This window comes from Typopeltis vanoorti, chromosome 3 (assembly GCF_054136105.1).
Source record: "Typopeltis vanoorti isolate ZY-2024b chromosome 3, IOZ_Tvanoo_1.0, whole genome shotgun sequence".
Classification (NCBI taxonomy): Eukaryota; Metazoa; Arthropoda; class Arachnida; order Uropygi; family Thelyphonidae; genus Typopeltis; species Typopeltis vanoorti.
In genome coordinates this window covers 119809840-119828877 of record NC_143551.1, presented here as the reverse complement: position 1 = coordinate 119828877, position 19038 = coordinate 119809840, and the positions used below count along the sequence as shown (strand labels likewise).

The window sequence follows — 19038 nt, the reverse complement described above, 5'->3', positions numbered from 1 at the left end:
ACTAATGTAAGAGGAGCTTATATTATAGATAAAAAGATATTTTGAAACTTATGGCAGGTGGAGTAGAACTTGTAGCCAACCCTCAAATCCAACTAAGGGTCAGGTTAAGAAACATATAAGGTCTCAGTTCTTCTCATGATTTGTGTTGAATGTGGGGAATGAGTCACAATTAGATCTTCTTTCTCATCTGTCAGACAATGAATTGAGTCCCATGTGTGCAAATCTTTGGTTCTATCTCTGCCATTTCTGTCTTCAGTATATCTTCAGTTAATGTGTTCAAGGAGAGAGAGAGAGAGAGGTGTTTTGGAATGAATGACTATCAATCTTCACTCAATGGATTTTTGCACTCCTTGGAGAAGCCTGCATAATAATAATGATAATAATAATAAATAACCAAACATTCTAGGATATCCTAAATAAGATCCCATGCAATTTTTCAGTGGGTTTCTGGTAATTTTATTAATGTTATTTCTAGCAAAACTCAGTCCTATCTTATTTCTTCATTTTTAACAAAATCCAAATCTTTGATCATGATGATTTGAATCTGAAATTTTTTTTTTTCAGGATCTGCTCCTTACTATCCAAAACATTAATTTTTCTCTTTAATCTCAGATCACCTCTGAATAATTGTTAACTCTCTATAAATCACAAATCCATCCATCCAACCAAATACTGTGCTCACATTTCAAATGGTATGCTTAAAAGCCTACTTAAAATCCTTTGCATTGTACAGAAGAGAATAATTATGTTCCTTAATCATTACTTATTTTTAATTGTATTAACAACACCAAACAATTTTATCAAAAGATGTTTTATTAACTGCTTATATTTCACTGAATTTTAAATCAGCATCATCAGAGCACAACATAGCTAGCATACACGGCAGTGAGTAAGTGAAACAATGTGATGTCCATTGCAATTGTATTGCAATGGACAAAAGATCTAAAGTTCTGTTTTGACACCTTCTAATGTTGTAAAAAAAAAAAAAAACATTACAGCTATGTGGAATTTGTTCTTACAATGACAGTCTCCCAAATTTTTGGCAAATTAATGCAACCATATTTGTTTAGGTTAGGAGAATTCTTCAAAGTCATGGCTGACTCAAACAATAATCAAACAACTCAAACAATAATTTCAGATCTATAGTGGCTTCTAAATAGCACATTCGTTTTCTTCCATCTAATCCTATGTGAATGGGTATCCAATGCATGGTCTGCTAGTCCTGAGTTACCATAGTAATAGTAGCGAATATATTTTTTATTTTCTTCCAGGCAGATATTAACTGATCTTCCTGTTTGTCCATAGTAGGTCAAGTCACAGGGAACTTCTTACACTCCAAGGTGTGCTAGAGGGTGGTGAAGTTTATCCTTAGGTAAGTGGATCAGAGTTGCTAGTTTAACATGAGGTTTGAATGTGGTGTGAAGGCCATGTTTCATCAGTACTTTGGCTATCCTTTCTGATGTACCTCTCACAAAGGGAACAGAAATGGTAATATTGTGTTCCTGTGTATTAGGGGAGGGAGGGGTAATGGGGCTAGTATTTTATCTATTTTGTAGGGATTGTAGCTGTTGGCCAAGAACATATGGTGCAGATATTTGAGTTCTGTGGACAGAGCTGTATCGTTAGAACAAATGGCTCTGGCTCTGTGTGTAAGTGTTTTTAAAATGCCATACTGTTGAACTGGATGATGATGATGATGTGATTGTTTATGTAGGTACTTGTATACTGGTGTGTGTTGGCTTTCTGTAAATGGAAAAAAGATAGTGATCCATCTGAAAGGAGGGTGACTAATGTGTCAAGAAATGGTAAACAATTATTTGATTATTTTTCTACTGTGAAGTGGATATTGGGATGTTGGCTGTTTAGGTAGGTGACAAACACATCCAAAACTGTCTTGTCCATGGGGTCAAATGGCAAACATCATCTGCATAGCATACACATACTAGTGGCTTGTATGTAGCTGTGGTAAGTACTTTGTTTTCAAAGGGTTCCATGTAAAAGTTTGCTAAAGGGGGAAGAGGGTGAAACCCATAGTGGTACTCAGAGGCAGACTGAGTCTAAAAATGTTGGTTGCCAGAAGACAAAGGGGTCCACCCACAACTATAAGGCTAATATTTAATTTTTATAAGAAATAAATAACATTTTCAAAAAATACATAAGTGAAAAAAAAAGGTACAATTAAAATTTTTGCAAAATAAATGTGTATTTTTAAGTAATTGCAGTGTTACATATATTGTACATATATGTACAATATATATATATGTATACAGTATACAGTAGATACTAAATGTAAATACAGATTGTTATAATTGAATTTTTAAATTATTACTATTTTTTAAATTTTAAATAAATGGTGGATATTTTTAAATAGTTTGCTTGTACTGAACATTTTACACATTAACAGGTAGTTCAAAAGCATATTTCATGCAGTCCACTATATTAAGAGCAATCATTTGAATTCACTAGATGATTGTGCGAATCTGTCAATAATTGCTTCTGCATCTAATTCATCTAACAACTTCTTTTCAATGGACAGCAACATGTATAATTCCAAGTTCTCCTCAGACAGTGAATTTCTTACACTTGTATTTATGATCTTTAGCTTTGAAAATGTCCTCTCACATTGGACTTGAGTAACTGATAGGGTGCAGATGACTTTATAAAGTTTTCAAAGTTTATTAAAACAGTAATACAACATAAATTTTAGTTGCATACAGTAATAATAATGGAACTTCTATTATATTTTCAAGCTACTAAAAGGTCATTAACATTTTTAACATACTGCTAATGTTTAAAGGGGCCCACTTGCCATCGGACTAGCTGACACCCTGGATGTGTTTGTGACCTACCTAAACAGCCAACACTCCCAAAATCCACTTCACAGTAGAATAAGAATCAAATAACTGTTTACCATTTCTTGACACATTAGTCACCTGCCTTTCAGATGGAACACTATCTTTTTCCATTTACAGAAAGCCAACATACACAAGAAGATACCCACATAAACAATCACATCATCATCCAGTTCAAGTGTGGCATTTTAAAAACACTTCTGGAGAGCAGGTCTGGAGGCTTGGTAGAAGGAAAATAATTTCAGCAAAAGTATAGTAAAAGAGATATTGTTGCGTAACCTGTGTATTTATTAATTCAAATAAAACAATTTTTTGAAAATTTTTCAACATATACATATATTTACATATGATATATCGTCATCTGAGTCATCGCTAGAGTCGTCTGTAGGATTATAATCATCTTTGGAACCGGAACCAAATAATTCATTCCATTCATCATCGCTCATATTAGCGTAAGCTTCTAATTCTTCATCAGTAAGCTTTCTTTTACTGGCCATGGAGTAATTAAAGGTTTTTATTTAGATAATTTTTTAAATAATTGTAAGACTAGAAGCAATAAACTTTACTGCACTGAATGCTGAATGGCACTGCCTCTGAACTCAAGTTACACAGTCGTCCACACATGTAAGACATAGGTGGTGAGTGATACAAGATTATTCATAGTTGGCATATGAAACAAATGTCCGATAAGCTAGTTACGAGATAACTCGTACTGACCTTGTAGAAAGGAAAGTGCTTGGTGTGCGATAACAAACTATGCCCGAGGACTGTGGCTGCAAACGTGTTAACAGTGGTGAAATCACTAAAATCAAATTGGGACATCGTAATAACTAGAGCTGATAAAGGCAGTGCCACCATTATTCTAAACCGAACCACATATGTAGAAAAAATAAATCTGATAGTCTCGGACAACAGTACATATCAACGTTAACTACGATCCAACCAATAGAATGAAAAAGAAAACAGAGAAACTACTTAAATCAGTTACTACATGGCCAGAAGATACAGTCGAAAAATTACTTCCACACTACGCTCGTTCTCTGAGAATTTATGGTCTACCAAAGATATACAAACAAAACACACTGCTCCGGCCAATAGTCAAAGGTGTAGACAGCCCGAATTATCACCTAGCCAAGAAATTAGCGGTAACACTCAAGGAGTTGGTAGATCATTCTCCCTCCTATATCAGAAACATGCAATATTTCATATACATAATCAAAGACATTACATTAGAAAAAGATGATTTATCAGTCAGTTCTGATGTCTCTGCCCTTTTTACAAATGTCTCAATCAATGACACAATCCTTCTTTTACAGAAAAAATTCCCTCCAGATATCATGATGCTCTTCACACATGTATTACGTTCTGGTTATTTTGTATGGCAAAATGCTTTCTACCTACAAAAAGACGGCACAGTCATGGGCTCACCATTATCCCCCCCCATTGCTAACTTTTATATGGAACATTTTGAGCAACATGCTCTAGATTCCTCTCCTTTAAAATCCAAAGTCTGGCTTAGGTACGTTGACGATGTTTTCGCGATCTGGCCCCATGGCCGCCAGACACTAGACTCCTTAGCCACCTAAACAAACAACACAAATGCATACAGTTCACAACTGAGATTGAAAAGCAGAACACACTTCCGTTTCTAGATACACTTGTCACATGTCTTCCTTCTGGCAGGCTTTCCTTCACTGTTTACCAGAAACTGACACATACTGGCCAATTATATACACATAAACTCCTACTGCCACACAACACAAAAACTAGGTGTCATTAATACTCTAAAAAACAGGACTTTGAAGATTTTTTCCAATGAACTTGTACTGAAAGACAAATTTAGAGTTATCAGCAATAATTACCTAAAAAATGATTACAGCCAAAACACTATTAACAAAATTCTCTATAAGACCTCAATAAAAAACAAAGATAAACCAGACTACAATAAAACTATAACCATTCCTTACATTAAAGGGACATCAGATAAAATAAACAGAATACTACAGAAATACAACCTCAAAGCCACCTTTAAATCTCCTGCAAAATTAAAAAGCTTACAACTCATCCAATGACCCCCCCCTGTTGGCCCACACTGGAGTATACTGTATTTATTTCACCTGTAATCTACCATATATAGAGGAAACAGGATGCACGATTCCTATCAGACAAAAGGAACATAAAGAACACATTAAATATAATAACTATGGTGAAGCTGGCCTTTCTGATCATGCCCTGAACACTTTACATAGAATTGACTGGAAAAGCACCAGTTGTTTACATCACACCAAAACATGGTATGAACGTAAATTTAAGGAAGCCTGTGAGATTCTTATTAACCACCCTAATCTGAACAATTATGATAATCAAAAAATCCCAAGCATATGGAAGGCACATATTCTATCCAAAAAACCTTTCTCTTAGGGAGAAAGGTTTTGTGGATAGAAAGAGTTAACTCCTAAGAGTTAACTCTAAAGAGGACTGTAGATAATCCAGAATCTTAAATCTAATTTAAATTAGATTTTGAAATTTTGAAAACTATCTATATGAAAGAATGTTTCTTTTATGTTATCTTAAATAGAATTTAGCTTTGATGTAGTTTTTAAATAATTAATTTTTAATTTTATCTGTTTTTTTTTTTTTTTGATCAAATCATTGTCTCTTTAGCATACTGTGTGAAATGTAACTCACTTGTCTTTTGTATATTTGTATCACTGGTCAGATTAACACAGGACTGCAGTTTGTTTGCCAAAATGGTTGCTGACCTTCAATAGAAGATAGCACCATAAGAAGAAGAAGAGGATGACGAAAGTTGAGACCAGGCACAAAGAAATGTATAGGCAACTCAGCTCAGTTAGCAAGAGTGAGGTGGTCATCATGAGTGGTTTTAATTATGGCAATATCGATTGGAATGAAAAGATAGAATCAGAGAACAAGGAAAATACATTTCTTGAGTTATTAAAGGACAACTAATTTAGGTAATATGTAACAGAGAGCACATGAGGGATCAGAGTTTTAGATTTGGTCATATCATCAGAGGATGAACAACTTGCAAAATGGGGTGTGTAATCTTCCTCCAGTTGGTGAGACTAAGATTCAGAAATGGGTTAATAGTAGCAGTATTTTTTTATGATGGTTACAATGGGATTGTTAGGAGGAGGTCATGCTTTAGAAATCTGCCTATGTATTACAACAAGGTGACAAATTCACTGGATAAAGGAGTTGCATATAAATTGGTATATTTAGATTTTTCAAAGGCCTTTTGGTGGACTGACACAGGACAAGCCAGTAGCTAAGTTGAAATAGATGGAATTAGATAACAGACTAGTAAGTTGAATAGGTGATTAGCTGTCATATAAGTATCAGCAGGTTGTGTATGGAATGATTATGAAGACAGCACCCTGTCTTCATAATAAGTATTCCACAATTCTGATATCATTTTTAACACTTTCTTATGCACTCTCTCCCACCCCCCTCTCTCTCTCTCCACTATATCAGATTCACAATGGAAACTAGGAGACCAGACTAGCACACAATAGTCCAAATGAGGTCTTATCAAGGCCTTGTAAAAAGGCAAAATGACATCCTTATCTTTATATGTGAACACTCGTTTTAATATTGCAATATTTTGAGTTGTATTTGCAATCTTTGAAATATGGTAGGGTGACCAGATGTCCCTTTTTTAATGGGATTGTCCCCTTTTTTAGACCCTGGTCTCGTTGTCCCGACAAAACCTTAATGGGATGCTAATTGTCCCTTTTTATTAACTTTAGCCCCTTTTGTCCCTTTTTTGAATTTGTGGAATGACTTCATTCTTGTATGTTTCAATATGGAAAGGATAATGTCTCTGCTGGTGACATGTAATAGCTTGAGATCGAAAACATGCATGCAATGATGATTATCAACCATTATAAACACACTCTCTCTGCGATAGGAGGAAAATGCTGCAACCAGTGGTAGCACTGCTGCATCTGGGCAGTAAAAAGGTTACTTTGTCTACCATGCCATTGTTTTGTGCTTCTTATGCCGGTCTACTAGTAATTGTGAAAGTTAAAGTGAGTATGCACTGTGAGTGGTGATATTTCATCCAGATTTTATCATGCCGAAAAGGAAGTGCAGTTTCACTCGGGATTTAGAAGAAGAATATCCCTTCTTGAAAGACCAAACAAAAACAACAAACAAGTTGCAATATGTCGTTGATTTTTTCAATTGAATATGGAGGCCGCTCTGATATAAAACAGACGAAGAACCAATTTATGTTTTTGACGAAGCAAAAATACCTTTGTTTCATGAAAAAAGATGTTACATCATTTTTCATGAAAAATGGAAATTAACTGATGAAAGTGAATATCTTGCAGCTCAAGAAGATTTGTTTGCGTTTCATGCAGCGAAACATACCCTTTCTTTGAGGTCAATGGGCTGCAATAGTGAGAAATTTATTAATAATAATGAAGAGCCAAAGGCATCAATTCGGCGACATGAACATTGTTTCTTAGCCGAATAAGAAACTTAAAGAGTTTCATGCCGAATATAGAAACTATATAAAGTTCAGCGATTCCAAGCGTAAGCAAATACCTGGATAGTGCAGCACCTGACCCTTGAAGGTAGTGCAAGCTGAGGCAACTCATGTAAAGGGTGGAGCAAGCTCTGATCACTAATCTTGATATTTACCCATAATGTGAACTTAACTCCTAGGAGCTATATTTTGTTCAACATTATGAGAGAAGGTCACTAACCAGACCGGTTTTGACCCCGGTCTTTCTATTGGTTGAAACCGGTCTGGGTAGTGACCATTAAATAGCACAGATTTGGATGGAGATATTCAGATGTTTGCAGATGATGCAAAGTTGGATGAACCATGAAGAGTAGAGAAGATGTTGTGGCCTTACAAGAAGACTTGAATAAATTGAGTGATCGGGCACGGGAATGGGGATATGAGTTCAATGTTTCAAAATGTAAGGTTTTAAAATTTGGAAAACAAAGATGGGATGCAGAATTTATTCTTGATGAAGATATATTGTCAGAAGTGGAGGAAATAAGAGATCTGGGGGTGATAGTGGATGAGGATCTGAAATTTAGTGGACACATAGCCAAAATTGTGAAGACAACACAAAAGCTTCTGGGAATGATGCAGAGGACACTGACTTCTAGAAGTAGAGAGATTCTTGTTCCATTGTATAGGGCTTTGATTAGGCCACACATAAACTATTGGGTCCAGATTTGGTCACTGGTTTTCAGAAGGCTGAAGAGATGTTGGAGAGGGTCCAGAGGCAACTGACTAAGGTAGTTTCTAACCTCTGGAATGTTGAGTATGAGGAAAGAATGAGAAGATGCAACTTACAGAGTGTGGTGGACAGGAGGACAAGGAGGGGAGATAAGATTGACCTACAAGTTATTAAGGGGTTGTTATAGGATCAATGTCTGCGCGGTTAGCCTAGTGGCTTTGCGCTTTGCAACCATATGCCTGGGGAAGGAGTGTCCTAGGTTCGATTCCCGTCGGAGACGTGAGGAGCTGAAGGATCTTCCTCAGTCATAGCCAAGTTAGCCGGTCTTGGGCGCGGGCAGTAGGGTTTTTTCCGCCAGTTTATCTGGTGTTTTTCATCCCGCAAGCAGGCAAACCGGTCCCTTGAACACACAGGGATACAGCCAAGAATACCTTGAGGCATAGGAGTGACCATTCTATCCTCGTATTTCGGTTACGAAATCCAAGCATGCTTGGAAGGTTGTGGGCCTTAAAGGCCTGTTAAAGCCATTGGGATGGGATATAGGATCAATGCTGGAGAGGTTCTACAGAAAATAGTGGGAGATCAGGTGAGAACCAGAGGTCATCCCTGGAAGCTGAAGGAAGGTGCGAGTAGGGGAGTGAGAAGCAGGTTTTTTTCATGCAGAGTTGTGAATGACTGGAATGCCTTGCCTGAGAGTGTGGTGTCTGCAGAGAATTTGAGCGTGTTTAAAGCACGGTATGATGAGTTGTGTGTTTGATAAAAGGACCTCTTAGATGAGTCTTTGACTCCATGGGGTAGTAATAATAATAATAATAATGTCTTCATATAATGAGCGCATTACAAAGCTAGCAGGTGAAAAGATGTACTGTCAGAGAGCTCCTGAAAGATTTGTGATTTTTGTTGATTTATTAAGTGTTTTCTTAGATTTAATTGTGTATTTTTAGTGTTATTGTAGTTTTTAGCATAGTTATTGTACTAAAGCATTTTATGATATAATTTCAGAAATATGTACTCAGGGGCTCACTTTAGTGAATACGGGTGTGGTAAACCTGAGGTACCTGATGCTTGACCATGCCTTACTTCATGTAATATACATCTGTTATATTATCTGTAGACTGGTCCCTCCTCTTCCTCCCTTGCTTCTTTCTTTCTTCTCTTCTTGCTCCTTCCCCAACGACATAACCAGGACATTACCAAGCACTGTAACATGATCAGGTCATCAAAAAATGTTCATACCGCATCATCTATCGTGCGGGTTGCCAAGGGACGCGTTCGGGTTTTAGGCAGAGGGACCCGTTCGAAAAATATGTTATAGTCTCCCTTAGACACCACTCCTCAGCACTCTGCTAGAGAAACTCCATCAACAGGCCTGCTACCCATTTGGGGAGGTGTTTAGGGGTAGCATAAAGAAATGGTTCTGCAAAAGGAAGGAAATGGCAACGACAACGGCACCAGACTATGGCTTTAGGCAACTGGAACATCTTCTCTCTGACAGGGAAGGAGTTGGAACTGGTCGAGGAAGCCAAGCGCTACCGGCTAGACTTAGTCGGGCTTTCTTCAACCAAGAGGAGAGGATCTGGAACTGTCGACCTGGATAAGGGGTGGAAGCTCTACTACTCTGGTGTGAGCCCGACAATGTCTGCTCAGGCAGGTGTGGGGATACTCACAAGCCCTCAGCTGTCAGACTGTGTTGCTGAGTGGGTCCCATTTGGGGAGCGGGTATGTGTGTTAAGGCTTCAGATGAAAAACCATGATTCAGTTGGACGTTCATGTGAGAAGAGGGGGCAGAACTGTCAACTAACCACCACCTTGTTGTGTGCACTCTACAGCTTCAGATACCAGATGCTACCATCAACGCTGGTAGGCCTAAGCAGCTATACCATGTGAAATGGGAGACATTGGAAAATGACGCTGTGAGGAAGAATTTTGCAGATGACGTTTCCTCCAGGTTCAAAGAGATTCCCAAGCATACTGCAGATGTTGAGGAGGAATGGAAGCTGTTCAGAACAGCTGTCACTGCCTCTGCACTCTCATGGTGTGGCAGAAAGCGGCTCGGCATGGCAACGGGCAGTGAGAAAAGGACACCTTGGTGGAACCAAGAAGTCCGAAAAACTGTCCGGGCAAAAAAGGAGTCCTACCTAATGTGGCTTACAGTCAGGTCACCTGAGATGCGTTTGCAGTATGCTGAGGCACAAAAAGCTGCTGCTAAGGCAGTAAAGACAGCAAAGCAGAAGGCTTGGGAATCATTTGGAGAAAGATTAGACTCATCCTATGCAAATGCAAACAAAGTATTCTGGCAGACCATCCGCCACCTTCGAGGGAGGAAATCGTGCACAGCAAGAGCAATTAAGGCCTCTGATGGTGCACTTTTAACAACCAAGAAGGATATCCTCCACAGATGGAGGGAATACTTTGAGAGCCTTCTTAACCCGGGTGGCCCAGCAGTTGTGGACATCCAAGAGGTGCAGATTGGGGCAATGACTACTCTCATAGCAGAAGAGGTCCATTTAGCAATAAAATTGCTAAAATCGGGCAAGGCTGCTGGCGATGATGAAATTCAGCCCAAAATGCTAAAAGCCTTAAATCGAGACGGTGTTCTCTAGCTGACTCTAGTGTGCCAGGCTGCTTGGATATCTGGGCGAGCACCAAAGCAATGGCAGACAGGCATAATAATACCAGTCTTTAAGAAGGGAGACTAGAAGGATTGCAGTAACTATCGTGGCATCTCTCTGCTCAGCCTGCCTGGGAAAGTGTATGCTAAGTGCTTGGAAAGACAATGCAGGAGCATAGTTGAGTCAAAGTTCCAGGAAGAACAATGGGGCTTTCATCCTGGTAGAAGCACAACTGACCAAATCTTCACTTTAAGGCAAGTCTTTGAGAAATCTTGGGAATATGCCAAGAATGTCTACACATGTTTTGTGGACTTGGAGAAGGCATATGACCGGGTTCCTCGGGATAAGCTTTGGCAAGTAGTACAGGAGTATGGAGTGGATGGGCAACTATTAGCTGCCATCAAGTCCCTGTATGAATGCCCAGAGTTTTGTGTCAGGGTAAACAGCACAAAGTCTGAACCTTTCACAGTCTCCGTTGGCCTCCGCCAAGGGTGTGTTCTGTCACCCCTCCTTTTCATAATATTTATGGACTGGATTGATAGGCACAGGCCGAGGCAGTGAGTGTGTCAGAATTGGAAGATGTAGCATTGGACGTCTGCTTTTTGCAGATGACCTAGTTCTGCTTAGCTATTCCACAGATGACCTCCAGTGGACCGTGGATAGGTTTATAGCTGTTTGTGCAGACGCTGGAATGAAGATCGGTGTGGCCAAAATTGAAACATTTGTGGTCTCAAGACAACCATCCCAGTGCACTCTAAATGTAAGTGGAGTCCCAATGAGGCAGGTGGAGAAGTTTAAATACCTTGAGTCCATATTCACGAATGATGGAAAATGGGACATAGAGCTAGATACTCGAATTGGCTTAGCAAGCTCAATATTGCGGGAGCTTGGCCGTTCAGTAGTATTGAAGTGGGAGTTAAGCCAGAAGGCAAAGCTGGCTGTCTTCAATACAGTCTATGTCCCCATTCTCACCTATGGTCATGAGAGTTGGGTAATGACCGAAAGAATGCGGACACGAATCCAAGCGGCTGAAATGAGGTTCCTTCGAGGGGTTGCAGGACTGACAAAACTCGACAGAGTCAGAAGCTCTGCAATTCGGGAAACCCTCAATACTCAACTGCTGCTTCTCCGTGTTGAGAGATCACAGTTACGTTGGTATGGGCACCTGGTCAGAATGCCACAAGAGAGGATCTCTTTCAGCAGGCCCTCTTTGCCAAGCTAGAGTGTGGGAGGCCACGTGGAAGGCCAAGAACTTGCTGGATAGATTACATCCAAAACCTTGGGTGGACATGTTTGGGAATCCTACCAGAACAGCTGAGCTTGGTGTCAGAGGATCGTGACCATTGGAAGTTCCTCTTGCAGCTGTTGCCCCCACAAACCAATTAGGAAGAGTGGGCCTTGAAGATGTATGTATTTATTTCAGAAATATTATTAGTTTTTACTACTCTTAAAAATGGCGCCAAAAACTTGTCGTAACAAGGCAGTTATTAAAGCTACAATTGTTACTACTGAGGAGAGCGTTTGTCCTGAACAAAAGCACAGCTGAAGTGATGATAATAATTTATCTGAGGATACGCTGACATTAGAAACAGCTCGGTTAAAAGAAATTATTAGGAAATCGACCAGGGAATTGGAAAAGTGGAAAAATGTTTGTCTAAACTTCGACAGGATAGGAAAAAAAATGAGAACAAGAACAGGCAGGAAAATACTGAACATGGAAACCAAAATATTAATAACAACAAGGTAAGTCAGTTAATATCTAAGAAAAAAGAGGTAATATGGTATGGTGACTAAATTTTAAAATTTGCACTTGCCGAGAGAGAGTCACTACTTCTAGTTTCCTGGGAGCAAAAATTAAAAATATAACAAATGTAATTTAAAACCTAAAAAGAAATGTAAAAGAAATGGTAGTGTTGGTAGGTAAAGTACTAATAATTTAAGTGGTTACAAACATAGTATGAGAGAAGATATGAAAGGTCTGTTGGAAGAAGCGAGAAAATAATGTGAAACAGTAAAAATTGTAGGATTACTACCTAGATATGATAGTACTGAGTTAAGAAGGAGGGTGATGATAGCAAATGATTTCATGCACTGGCTATGTAGAAGATATGGATGTGAGATTTTAGATGCGTGGGGTGTGTTTGATGGCAGAAAAGATTTGCATAAGAATGACGGCCTGCACTTGAATTCATTTGGCATTAGAAACCTGGAGAAATTACTTCTTGGTATGAGACCCAATGCAGAGAGTCAGGGAAACTAGATCATCAAGGGAGAAATGGGAAAAATGTGTGTGAAAATTCAACTATGGTATAGAAACGTGATAAAGATATGAATGCCTTTGAACATGGCAAAGGAGTGGAAAAATATGCTTTTGGTTCGAACCTTTTAAGTATGTCTGGGGAGGGAAAAGAGAAAATTCTAGAACAAGACCAAATACATTGCATATATAAGAATAGGCTAGGTCGTAATTTATCATGTCTTTACACAAATGCAAGGAGCATTAGAAACAAAGGGGTTGAGTTTGTTGCTTTATTGAATACGATGTGGCCTAAGATTGTTGGCATTAGTGAAACCTGGCTATCAGAATCAGATAGGGTAAGTGGGATCGAGTGTAATGGATATACAGTCATACCCCGACTTCCGCAAATCCGGAGTTATGTGGTTTCTTATATGTACGTATTCCCGTCCCACTTCATGCCGCACCACTAGTCATATCTTCCCGCCGGCGGCTGCATTCGCCAGTGTCGCACATGCTGTGAACAAGCACTGATGTGTTTCACGCGGTCTCCATTCATACACGATTTTTATAGTCTACAAACCTTGTGATTGTTTAATGTTATGTTCTTGATAAAAATTTTATCATATAAAAAATAATAAAATCGTCCAAAAGAAGCAAGTCCGATTCTTCTAGCTAGCAAGAAAAGAAAAACATTGACTTTGGAAGCAAAACTCAACATCATTAAGGATAATGAAGGCAGAATGAAAATTTGTGAGCTAGCAAAGAAGTTTGATCTACAGGAATCCACAGTAAGAACAATCATAAAAGAAAGGTTTACAGATTTTGGAGGACTTACAGTCTAACAAGGAATGAATTGTAGCCAAAAAGCAAGGAATAAAAAAATCATTAGCTTGCTATGAAGAAATTTTGCATGACAAGAAAAAGACATTATGCCATCAGATGAATCTATTAGATTTTATGAAACCATCGACATCAAAATAACTTTCTTTTTTTTATGTACGAAAAACTACAATTATGGTTATATTTCTTAAAAAATATAAGTGTTTATGTAAATCTTCGGTCCCAATTGTATGTTTGTATATATAAATTACATGCAAAATTATACCTAGAGTTATGCGAATTCGACTTACGCGCTTTTTATTAGTCCCACCTACAGCATAACTTCGGGGTATGACTGCACTATTTTTAGGAATGACAGAAGAGATAGGAGAGAGGAGTGCTACTAATGATATCAGATGACTTAAGTCCAGTTAGGGTAGAAATACAAGAAAACAATGATGGCAACAATGTCCCATGTAGCAATGAGTTTGAGTCTATCTGGTGTGAAGTGGATGTTAACAGAATGAAATATATGGTGGGGGTGTTGCTACAGACCTGGCAGCTCAGTTGTAGGGGACAAAGAAATGCATCGCCAATTTAGCCTTATAGGTGCCAAGCAAATGATCATTATGAGTGACTTTAATTTTCCAAACATTGATTGGGTAGAAGAGAAATCTCATGATCAGAAAGAAAAGGAATTTATTGAATTGTTGCGAGATAACTTTCTCAAGCAGCATGTAAAAGAAGGAACTCGAGGTCAAAGAGTGTTGGATTTGCTCATAGCATCAGAAGGGATCTCTGTCAAGAATATGGCTATTTTACCACCAGTGATCATGCTGTTCTTTCTTGGGAAGTATCTACTTGTACTAAAGCTCCGATTAAAACAGGCTACATGCTGAACTACAAAGCTGGAAATTATGATCGACTTAGAAGAATACTATCTTTGGTCCTATGGTATCAGTTACTGAATGGAAAAAATGTCAGCAATACATGGGAATGTTTGAAAAAGTGCTTAAATGAGGCGGTATCTCAATCTATCCCTAGTGTTCGAAGAATAAATAGGTTGGGAAAGAAATGGATATGAAGCAAGAGATCCACAAGAAGTAGATGATGAGGAAAGAATATCATGAGAATAAGAGTGAGAAGAGTTATGAAATATATAAAACTCAGGCCAGAAAAGTAACAAGTATTGTGAGAAAAGCTAAAACGGAGTATGAAAAGAAATTGGCCATGCAAGCTAAAGGCAATTCAAAAGAATTTTATCGTTATGCTGTAAGCAAAAGAAAGAATGAATGTGGAAGAATAACTTTATTGAATGCAGATGGTACATGAGTGTCGGAACCTAAGGAGATTGTTCAGTTCATCAGTGCTCACTTTGCTAAGATATATCAACCAGCTGTATGTAGCATGGTGCACAGCGCTACATTGGACGAAGAGTTAGAGGTTCATGAAAATGAGGTTGAAGAGCTGTTGCATCTTCAACCTCATTCAACCTGGATAAGAATTTGTCAATAGGGACAAATGGAATATCAGCCAGTTTGCTAAGAATGTTCAGCTGAATTGGCCTAGCTGAATGTTCAGCTAGGCCTTTCACACATTTGTATAACTCGAGTCTCAGCTCAGGAATGATACCACAGGAATGGAAGGAATGTATGATGCTTCCATTGCACAAGGGTGGTGCAAAAACTGATGGGTCTAACTACTGACCTATTAGCATCTCTGGTGTGGTAGTGAAGATTTTAGAGAAGTTGGTAAGAACTCAGATACAGAAATGGATAGACAAGCATTCTATACTCTGCAGGGAACAGCATGGGTTTACTAAAGGAAGGTCATGTTTTAGAAATTTGCTCATATTTTATAACAATGTTACGGCCGAGTTGGATAAAGGGAATGGATACATTATGATAATGTAGGATTTTTCTTAGGCATTTGATAGGATAACACAAGATAGGCTGTTGCGTAAACTGGAGAATATGGGATTGGAATATAATCTATTGACTTGGATCAGGGGATAGTGGGTGTGAATCTGCCAGATTTAAGTTAACCAGTGGTGTACTTCAGGGTTCAGTCCTTGGGCCATTATTGTTCAATCTATACATTAATGACATCAAGCAGGATCTATCATCAGATTTGCAATTGTTTGCTGATGATGTGAAGATAGGCAGGGCAATCAAGGATGCTACTGATATTCAGCAATTATAAAATGATTTGAATAGACTGGAAATCTGGACAAACGAAAATGGCTGTCAGTTTAATGTTAGTAAGTGTAAAGTTATGCACTTAGGCGTGATTAGAGTTCCAGTGGCATATTATATTAGCAGGGTTATGGTACAAGAAACTGAATGGAAGGGATCCTGGTGTAATTGGTGGATAATAATTTAAAGTTTAAAGGTCACATAGCAAAAGTTGCAAATACAACTCAGAGGATAACTGCTATGTTGAAGTGAACCTTGACATGTAAGGAAGTAAGAAAGTAATTTTGCCTCTTTATAAGGCTTTGATAAGACCACACCTGGATTATTGTGAGCAGATTTTGTCTCCCTTCCAAGGGAATAAAGAAGCTGTGGGAAAGGGTGCAAGGAAGAGTTACAAAGATTATATCCAGATTATAGTATTTAGATTATGAAGACAGATTGTGAGCATGTGGATTGCAGACTCTGGTTAACTGGGGAAAGAGGGATGATATGATAGAGGTCTATAAACTTTAGAATGGGTGTTACAGAATTTCAAATGATGAAATTTTTCATTATATGGAAGGCAGGGAGAGAACATGGGGGCATCCACGTTAGTTAAGGTAGTTCTCAGTCAAGAAAGGGGTAAGAGCTAGGTTTTTCTCCCAGAGAGCAGTGAGTGAGTGAGTGCAATAATTTTCCCTTAGGTGAGGATTCCTTACACTAGATGCACTCACTATAGTGAGTGCATCTAGTGTAAATGAATTTAAGGGGAGGTATGATAGCTGGGTTGGGTAATTTACAGCCTCCTTCGATGAGTCCTCTGCCTGGAGGTCTGAGATAATAATAATAACATAAATATAATAGTGATTATGCTGATACTCCATAATTATAATGCACACTTCAGTCCTGTGTATTGTAATTATAATTATATATTATTTCATTTTTATGTAGAGCGTACTAGAAGTGTCCCATTTTTGTCCCTTTTTTTTAATTGCTGAAAAATTCAAAATGTTTTTTTTTTTTTTTTCTGAAAATCTGGTCACCCTACTATATGGCCCTGAACTTAAACTTCCTATCTACTGACACTCCAAGATCCCTAGCCTGGCCAGTTTTCTTCTATAAATTATATATTTCGTTTAATCCTTTATCCAAGTTGAAGAAAACAAAGTTTGCTCCTGAAGTATCTTCAGGACAGGGGCAACTAGTGGTAAAGGTGGACTGACTTCACATCGCTTGCCTTAGTATCCCATAATGCAAAACACATCTTGCAGACATGTATAATGCTATGCATTATGGGAATAGGAAAATGGTATAGGAAAATATGACTTCTGCATTACTTTGCCCTTAGTATCACCTCTGGGTCTTATATCACCTTAGTATCACTTATATCTTAGTATCACCTTAGTATCTCCTGCTGAAGAGACCTCAATAAAGGTCGAAACTGGTCTGAGTAGTGACCCTTCCCATCTGTCAACCCATTTCTGAATGTGATTTCCAATTTCCTAACCAATTTTTCCAAAATCTTCACCATCACTCACTTCTGAGATAATGATTGGTTGATATTGAAAGTTTGTTTTTCACTTGGTTAGACTATAATAAATTTAGTTTAATCCTTTATCCAAGTGAGAGCAAACAAAGTTTGCACCTGAAAATATCTTCAGGACTGAATATGGTATTGTACTATCTTACCTGGGTAAGTAGTACAACACCAGGCAACTCGTAGCAAAGCTCCCTTAATGCGTAGCAAAGCTCCATTAATGCATAACATTATACATATCCGCAAGGAGATGTGTTTTGCATTATGGGAGATACTGGGATAGAAGTATTGGTAGCTTGCTCCACCTTTGCTATGAGTTGCCTGTACTACTTGTTGTTGTACTAGTTGTTGTACTACTTACCCAGGTAAGATAGTACAACACCATATTCGGTCCTGAAGATATTTTCAGGCGCAAACTTTGTTTGCTCTCACTTGGATAAAGGATTAAACTAAATTTATTATAGTCTAACCAAGTGAAAAATAAACTTTCAACATCTTTCTCTAAATCCAGAATAATTTAATAAAAAAGGTGGTAAACCTTTTGGCAACTCCTATAGGTAAAGATGACTTTGCTATTGCTTCTGCCTGGTATTTCCAACTCTGGGCCTGGTTCCCACTGAAGAGACCTCAATAAAGGTCAAAACTAGTCTGGGTAGTGGAAAATCCCTTAATGCATAACATTATACATATCCATAAGGAGATGTGTTTTGCATTATGGGAGATACTGGGATAGAAGTGTTGGTAGCTTGCTCCACCTTTGCCACGAGTTGCCTGGCGTTGTGCTACTTACACAAGTAAGATAGTACAACACCATATTCAGTCCTGAAGATATTTTCAGGCACAAACTTTGTTTGCTATCACTGGGATAAAGGGTTAAACTAAATTTATTATTGATTGGTTGATAGTTGAATACAGGGCCGGCGGAAGCGGGCATGCAGAGCATGCGGTGCATGCAGGTATCGCTACGATGGGGGTGCTGCCGCCAGGGAGCAGTTCATAAGTTAATTTTTAAGAAACAAAATTTTTATCATAAAAACAAAAAATTCTTAGAATGATCAATATTAAAAAAATGTATATTGCCACCTCTTTGATCAGCCGGTTGTTTACAATTTGCAGCTAGAGCAGGCTAAATGCTTGCCTGCAGAATGTTGTGTCTACTGCAATCTATCTAAAGTGAAACGATGAATGGTTTTTATGCGCAGAAACAAATTTTCATACAAAACATTTGTTGCTAGTTAACCGGTCATATGGTACGCATCTCAGTAGGCTACTGACAGTAGCGCAGTGCCGACTATTATTTTGTCTCTGTGTCGTGCTGTGTAATAATTTCTTGTGGGTATAAAATAGAAATGGAATCAAAAATTTAAAAAAAAGTTATTCAGTGCACAAAATCGTAAGTATCATGCTGTGAAAGAAGCAGATATTAAGGAACAAACTGGGGCTCTTAATAAATTTGTTAAAATATTAAAATATTCTGATGCAGATTGTAACCAACTCGATACATCAGAAATCAGAGTTGAAGAACCGTGCACATCATCCAGTTTGCATGAAAGTACTATTGCAACTATTGAACAAGATAATTG

General features: G+C 38.2%; 1 protein-coding gene across 1 annotated transcript in view; it reads right to left on the bottom strand.

Annotated features, from left to right (window-relative positions):
• LOC150108517 (receptor-type tyrosine-protein phosphatase mu-like) overlaps positions 1–19038 on the bottom strand; it is a 1155664-nt gene that overhangs the window by 430999 nt on the left and 705627 nt on the right. The gene's annotated exons all lie outside the window — the stretch shown is intronic.